The following is a 7565-nucleotide window of genomic DNA, read 5'->3' as shown; positions in this document are numbered from 1 at the left end:
AAAAAAAAAAAAAAAAAACCACCACTGTCAAGTTGATTCCTACTCATATTAATTCATACTAGTGACAGATCTGCTCTATGGGGTTTCCAAGGACCCTGATAATGAGGTCCTTGTTCTAATTGTTTATTTCCATGTCTACCTCCCCATTAGACTCTAAGAACCTAGACGGAAAGGACCTTATTCATTTTTATATCCGGACCACCTAGGAAAAGAAGCTCTGGTAAAGAGTCTGGCACACAGCAAGCACCTAATACGCATTTTTAAGAATGAATAAATGTATGAACATATAATTCAGAGGCTCTATTAATAAGTTGAGGATCTACTAGAAACATCTATCAAATACAGAGATTTTGTAGAGGGAGGTGATTAAAAGGATGCTGCTGTCCATTTGGTATTGCCTCACAGAGACCTTACGTACAACAGAAGGAAGCAATGTCTGGTCCTGAACCATCCTCACAATTGCTGTTATGCCTGAGCCCACTGTTGTCGCCACAGTGTCAATCCATCTCATTGTGTCTTCCTCTTTGTCACTGCCCATCTACCTTACCAAGCATGATGTCCTTCTCCAGGGACTGATTTCTCCTGATAACAAGCCCTAAGAATGAGAGCTCAAGTCTCGCCATCCTCACTTCTATGGAGCATTCCAGCTGCACTTCCTCCGAGATTGTTTTTTTTGTTCTTCCAGCAATCCAACTGACTAAAAGCATAGTCGATTAGAATTTAGAATTAATAAATTATCTAAATTAATAATATAAAACTGAAGGCAGAATAAAAATACCTTAATTAAAAAAAAAAAGCTAGTATGGACAATGGCGCATAGCCCACCTTCAGAGAGCATAAATGCCCTTTCTGGACCTCAAATTCAACAGCTATATTTCTCTGAAATTCTGGCTTTGGATAGTCTTTTTTTTTTTTTTTAACTCCAGGCAATGTTCCCATCTATATTGGATTTGCCTCAAACAGATATTCAAAATGTAAATGAGAAGAAACAGATAAATGTGACAAATACTGTTGCTCCAGCACACTTCCCTAACTTCAGTCATTCCCCATCCACCTTCACATTTTGCCACATCTGCAAGTACATCACCACTTTTTGTTAAATCAACTCACATTTTTTTAACTCAAATACCAATTTAAGATTCTTTCTACACCATAAAAATTTATGAAATCACAGGTTTGATTCACTAATTACACATTTTCAATACAGCTTAAGTAAATATTTAACTATGAAAGTAGAAAAAGGTTATTTGTGAACCACTTAAAATTATGTCAGGTAAGTACCAGGTGACTCTCTGCTCAACCTGTGGTGGCCGAAGCCCTGTACAGTCACCCTTCCTGCTCCCAGGCCACTCGGCCGTCACCCTAGGGCTCCTCATGTGATTTATGTCTTTCTCTGGGCTCTATGAATTCACTTGAGACAGAGTTTCCTTCAGCTACTTTTGGTTTTTATCTTTTTTTTTTTTTTTTTTTCTAATAAGAAGGAAAGAAACTGTTTAAGATTATATGATGGCCTACTTATCATGATAGCATTCCAACAAAGAGTTGGCAACACTTTGCTATTACTTTTTTGTGTTTAGACTGTTAATTCATCGAGGAACGGGGTTGTGTTTTTAAAAATATTCTAATATGCTTAAATTTTAGGAGACACTAAAACATAAAATCTGTTAAAATTACAAAAACTTTAAAAAGGAGGTTTTTATTTTTTTCCTTAATTAGATGCAAACAAGTACAAAACTCAATTTTACTGCAGTAAAAATGACCACTTTTGCTCTGAAAGGACTCTCACAAAAAAATAGAAAGACAATCTATAGAATGGAAAACAAATATATACAAACTCCTTATCTGACAAAGGAATTATTACCTGGAAAACACATATATACAAAACAAAACAAAAACCTCTTAAAACTCCAGTTAAAAAGCCAACAAATTAGACAATGAGCAAAAGACATGAAGACACATTCTTCATGGACATACAAATGACAAACAAGCACATGAAATGATATTCTACATGCTTGGTCATTGTTGTTAGGTACCATCGAGTCAGCTCCAACTCATAGTGACCCTATGCACAACAGAACAAAACACTACTCAGTCCTGCACCAGCCTCACAGTCCTTGCTATACCTGAGCCCATCCTAGCGGCCACTGTGTCAATCTACCTCATTGAGAGCCTTCCCCTTTTTTGTTGACCCTCCACTTTACCAAGCATGATATCCTTCTCTAGGGAATGGTTCCTTCTGACAACATGACCAAAGTAGGTGAGACAAAGTCTGGCCATTCTCGCTTCCAAGGAGCATTCTGGCTGCACTTCTTCCAGGACAGATTTGTTAGTTCTTCTGTCAGTCCATGGTACTTTTTGGTATTCTTCGCCAACACCACAACTCAAAAGCATCAACTCTTCTTCGGTCTTCCTTATTCATTGTCCAGCTCTCACATGCATATGAAGTGACTGAAAATACCATAGCTTGGGTCAGGTGCACTGTGGTAGTTAATGTTGTATTTCAACTTGGCTGGGCCTGATTGAGTGGCTGGGCAGCTGGATGTCATTATTCCCCATGGTGATAGCAGTAATTAACGCCATGGTGGACTCTACTGGTGTAGCTGTGTAGCTGCTTTAGAGATGTGGTCTGCTTCCAGTATATAAGCAGCAGCTCTGAGGAAGGTCTCTAGCTTTTCTGCACACTTGAACCCTGCAGGTAGCCAACTTGTTCTTCAACAGTCTGCCATGCCTTGCCGATCTTGAGACTTTTTCTGCACTTGAATTAGTGACCTGCCATGTTTGGTGATATCCGGACTGTGCCTTTTCACTTGTTGACCCTGGGTTTGTCAGCCCCAGCAGCCAGCAGCTGCCTGAGTGGAGAAAAGCCTACAGCTTCAGCAAGCCAGGAGCAGGAGGAAGTTGCTGAAGCCCAAGGTTAAGGGGCTTTCACCCAGCCCGCAGAGCCTTAAACGTTAAACTCGGACTTTTAGCCTCCAAAAATTGTAAGAATAAACTCCCGTTTGTCCCATTTGTGGTATACACCTGTCAGAGCAGCACTAGGTAACCAAAACACGCATCCTAATCTTCAAAGAGACACTTTTGCTCTTCAGCACATTAAAGAGGTCTTTTGCAGATTTGCCCAGTGAAAAACATCATCTGATGTCTTAACTGCTGCTTCCATTGCTATTGATAGTAATAATGTATAGTAATTTGATAGTAATTTCATATTACCAAGTAATATGAAATCTCTGACAACTTTAATCTTTTCTCCATTTATCGTGATGCTACTTATTGGTGCAGTTGTGAGGATTTTCATTTTCTTTATGTTGAGGTGTAATCCATACTGCAGATTGTAGTCTTTAATCCTCATCAGTAAGTGCTTCAAGTCTTCCTCACTTGCAGCAAGCAAAGCTGTGTTATCTGCATATCACAGGTTGTTAATGAGTCTTCCTCCCATCCTGATGCCACGTTCTTCCTCATATGGTCCAGCTTCTTGGATTATTTACTCAGCACACAGGTTGAATAAAGGATACAACCCTAACACACTCCCTTCCTGATTCTAAACCATGCAATATCCCCTTGTGCTGTTCCAACGACAGCTTCCTGGTCTATATACAGGTTCCTCATCAGTACAATTAAGTGTTCTGAACTCCCATTCTTTTCAACGTTATCCACAACTCGTTATGATCCACACAATTGAATGCTTTTGCATAGTCAATAAAACACAAGTAAACATCTTCCTGGTATTCTTTGCTTTCAGCCAAGATCCATCTGACATCAGCTATGTTCTATGTCCTCTTCTGAATCCAGCTTACATTTCTGGAAGTTTTCTGTCCATACACTGCTGCAACCATTTTTGAATAAACTATTATGGCAGACTGCTGAAGAACAAGTTGGCTACCTGCAAGGTTCAAGTGTGCCAAAACTTCAACAAGATTTTACTTGGGTATGATATTGTACAATAATTTCCACATTTTGTGGGATTACCTTTCTTTGGAATGGGTACAAATATGGATCTCTTCCAGTCAGTTGGCCGGGTGGCTATCATCCAAATTTCTCTGCATAGAGAAGTGAGTGCCTTAGTGTTATTGTACTCGTCACTCGCTTCTGGTCTATTGCCTTTCCCTTCACCCAATGCAATACTTGTCTATTTTGACTATAATCTTTACAGAAGCAGACCACCAGGTCTTTCTCCCACAGAGCTGCTTGGTGAGTTTGAACTGCCAGCCTTGCAGTTAGCAACTGAATGCTAAACCATTGTGCCTTCAGCACTCCCTACCTTGTCCTATTTCCCTATCCACCTCCCTTTCTGTTTCTTTCTGTTCTGCCTACTCCTGACAACTGGCATTTTCCAAACAACTTAGTCTTAATTATTTTCCCTGTACATCTTTTATTCTTCCTAAAGTTTAATATCTTATCTAGGCAAAGACTCACCTACGATTCCAACCTAATCTTCTGTCACATCATCATTGCTATGCCCAGAAACCTTACTGCTTTCCATTAGGAGTCTATACTCCTTTGCCTGAATTTTAAAGTCCTTAACCCTTTCTTCTCTAATTCCTCAACATGAAAGTTTCCCCCTCTAATCAGAAAAGTCTTCCCTACCCCACCCCTGACCTCGTATCTCCTCTATATTTCTAGCCTGTGTGCCTCAAAACTCATTGTTTCCACACATACATAATATACCCTACACGCCTTTCCAGAACCAGTTGAAAGCCTCCACATCCTGCAAATGTTCTCACCCAAGCCTACCTCCTCCACAAAGTCTCCTTGATGATACCAGTGACAGGTAAGCTCTCGTTTCTCTGAATGCAAAACTGAGAATCATCTGGTATGTTCATATGAATTGTTGTAAAATCAGTTTTTTGAGACCTAGTAAATATTAGCCAATATTTGTTTATTTGTTTTAGTAGCTTTTCTCTCAACCAGTGTTTTAGAAACATCTCTAAATCCTTTGATTTAACCTTTTAAAGCAATGTTAACTGCAGTTAACACAAGTACTTTAAATCCTTATTTTCCATTTGTTTATCTACGCTCTTACAATAAACGGAAGGGTAACAATTATAATAGTAAGACCCATAACAAAATCTTATAAATAGATGTTATATAAGTAAAGATAATTAACCTAAGAAAAATTGAGTTTATCCCAAAATAAGCTTACTACCATTTTTTGACTTATACTTACTCCAAGTTACCATATAACACAAAGTAAGTAAGTCTCTACCTAGAAATATAAGAATAAATGTACAGATTGTAGGTAATCTAGTTTTAAAAGTGTAATTCACAGAATATAAAATCCTTTGGAGACCTCTAGTGGTCAAAATAAATAATACAAAAATATCCTACTATTTTAAGATAGAGATTATAGATAGATAGATAAATGCATAAAACAAAAATCAAACTCACTGCCATCGAGTCAGATCCGACTCACAGCAACCCTTCCTTGGGTTTCCGAGGCAGTATCACTATGGAAGTAGATTGCCCAACCTTCCTTCTGAGGAGGGGCTGGTGGGTTTGAACCGACAGCCTTCTGGTTAGCAGTCACATGCCTTAGGCAAATAAATATCTATACATATATACCTATATAGATAGATAGATAGAAATAGAGATGTATATACATATATATAACTCTAAGCCATCCTTTTGCCTTTTTCATGTAACTTTATTATTTCTTCAATTTCAAACATCAAATAGTAACTGACAAAAAAAACATTTTTACCTACGTTCAGATTTACTGAAGGAAAAAAAAAGAGGTTTTAAATCTAAGACACAAGAAATTATCTATACTAAATGTAGAACAAAGAGTTGTCACCAAAAACAAACAAATTATTTACTTAAAAATTCAATGCTACATTGTTTACTGGTTATAAATACGGAAAAGAATTTTGACAAGCTATTTTCTTTAAACATAATTAAAATCATTCATTATGTCTCTTTTTTTTTTTTCCTAATATGGTCAGGGGGAGCTCTGGTGGCGTAGTTTCTAAGGCATTTGACTGCTAACCAGAAGGGTGGCGGTTCAAACCCACCAGCCACTCCTCAGAAGGAAGGTTGGGCAATCTACTTCCGTAGTCATATGGCCTCACAAACCCAAGGAGGGGTCACTATGAGTTGGATCTGACTTGAGGGCAGTGAGTAATATGGTCAGGAATTGTTTTTCAAGTTACTGAAAACACAAACTTTATGGATGCTAAAATGTAACCATTAGCATTTAAGGAAATAATTAAATTAGGGCCATACCTCATATAGTAAAGTAAAATAATGAAAAAGGAACTAAAGAGCTATGTGCTAAAATTTGAACTAAAGACAAGACTAAAGATAAACCAACTAACAAAATATATATAATGAATACTGAAATGGTTTCAGTATAGGGAAAAATCCTTTTTAAGCCTAAAAATAAAAGAATGTGTCCAGAAGCATAGAAGACTTAACTGGTTCAGTCTTAGACACATAGAAATAATCAATTAAAATACAATCAAAAAGGAAGAAAAAACAAACAAACCTTTTTTGAAAGTCAAACAATTAAAAAAAAATAAAAAGGAAATCACCAAGAACCAAAAACAATATGAAAAACAAAGGTATAGGTGGGAAATGACACCACTAAAAGCACTGGGCATTTTATATATTCAGATTTAAGCTATAAACAGAAGATGCACCTTTGACTGGTAAGGGAACTGGAACTGAGCTTTCCTTGAGCATCAAAGTGTTGCTTCATTCAAAAACACAGGACTAAAAATACTGTTTGTTAATACAGGGAAGCAACAGGGAATTCTGACATGCTGTGGGACATTGAGTAGTTGGAACTAACTCGACAGCATACAACAACAACAAAATAAGTCAAAAACACCAGGCTTGTGTTAAACACAAAGGTAGGGTCAAAATTTAACAAATGTGATTTGAAGACCACAGAAGTTGAAACACAAATAAAAAACCAAACCAGAACCACTGATAACCAGCAGAAGTAAATGCAAAATCGCCCCATAGCAAACTTTCCCAATTCATGACAAGTACAACTTCCACTAAAAAACAACTCCAGCTAAAGATGAGTTCATAACAAAGTCCAAAACACATGAGAGTCAGCAGATGCAACAAGTAAAAGAATTATACCTTAAAGAAAAGACTCTCAAGAACTGTGAATGATAGAATAATCTGAAAGAAAATATAAAACAAGAGCATATGATTAAAGAAACTAATTAAGTATATTGTTGTTGTTAGGTGCTGTTGAGTCATTTCCGACTCATAGTGACCTCATGCACAGCAGAACCAAACACTGCTCGATCCTGCACAAGCTCCATGATCCCTGCTATACTTGAGCTCATCATCACAGCCACCAAGTCAATCCATCTCGTTGAAGGCCTTCCCCTCTTTCATCAACCCTCCACCCTACAAAGCATGACATCCTTCTCCAGGGAATGGCCCCTTCTTACAACATGACCAAAAGAGGTGAGACGAAGTCTGGCCATTCTCATTTCCAAGGAGCATTTCAAGTGCACTTCCTCCAGGACAGATGTTAGTTCTTTTGGCAGTCCATGGTACTTTCAGCATTCTTCGCCAGCACCACAACTCAAAAGCATCAACTCTTCTTC

At 37.8% G+C, this 7565-nt stretch overlaps 1 protein-coding gene across 1 annotated transcript in view; it reads right to left on the bottom strand.

Moving 5' to 3' along the window:
• MSH3 (mutS homolog 3) overlaps nucleotides 1–7565 on the bottom strand; it is a 381560-nt gene that overhangs the window by 300027 nt on the left and 73968 nt on the right. The window lies entirely within an intron of this gene.

This window comes from Orycteropus afer, unplaced genomic scaffold, assembly GCF_000298275.1.
Source record: "Orycteropus afer afer isolate SDZICR_OR568_19922 unplaced genomic scaffold, OryAfe1.0 scaffold00107, whole genome shotgun sequence".
NCBI classification, from domain to species: Eukaryota; Metazoa; Chordata; class Mammalia; order Tubulidentata; family Orycteropodidae; genus Orycteropus; species Orycteropus afer.
The sequence above is the reverse complement of the archived record's forward strand: the minus strand, read 5'-3'. Positions and strand labels throughout refer to the sequence as shown.